Source organism: Pundamilia nyererei, unplaced genomic scaffold (genome assembly GCF_000239375.1).
Source record: "Pundamilia nyererei isolate P.nyererei 1_Seehausen unplaced genomic scaffold, PunNye1.0 scaffold00033, whole genome shotgun sequence".
Lineage (NCBI taxonomy): Eukaryota > Metazoa > Chordata > Actinopteri > Cichliformes > Cichlidae > Pundamilia > Pundamilia nyererei.
In genome coordinates this window covers 3,880,862-3,881,623 of record NW_005187434.1, presented here as the reverse complement: position 1 = coordinate 3,881,623, position 762 = coordinate 3,880,862, and positions in this window count along the sequence as shown.

Here is a 762-nt window from a genome sequence, read left to right as displayed (position 1 = left end):
CCCGTTCTGAACCCGAGGAAGCAAAAATATGACGTAATCTAAAATGGTGGGTTGCATGAGCGATTGTGACTCTAGATGAAAATGCGGTTGATAAAATCATTATAAGGTTGCTCGATTTTTACAAGCAAGCACTGACAGCTTGGTGTTTAAATATAACTCCTACAAAGGTACTGAATATTAAAGATGATAATGGAATTCTGACTTTGAGCTGTTTAATCTTTCGTCTTTTTCTTTTTATCATACAGATAATTTCGTTATAAATTCAAAATATATATTAAACCAAAATAATATACTGCAGTTTTGATGCTATACCAGGAAAAAATTCCCTATAATGTTACAAAACTGATGTTCCTCATCTAAGCTTTAATTCTGAAGATTTTTATAACCGCTTTATATCGGTAGCCCTGAATATTTAAATAATAATATAAGAAGAAGAACAATGCTCTAATAAGAATATTAGCAATTTAATTTTGTTACTATCTGTCTCCAAAGATTTATTTAGTGATACACAGTGAGAGAAAGCACTAAAAACTTGTGATAAATACTTTATCAAAACCAAGTTTAAGGAAACCACTGCATAGGCTCTACCCAGTGAAACAAGAACTGAGAACATTCAAAATGTATTCGTAGTATAAATGTGACTACTGTGGACTGGAAAATAAAAGCATGTCTCATCTCCTTTTCCATACATAGAAGCAATGTTGTTTGATGTAATATTTTACAAGTCAAGACAATAAGACCTAGGTTTGTTGAACGCATATA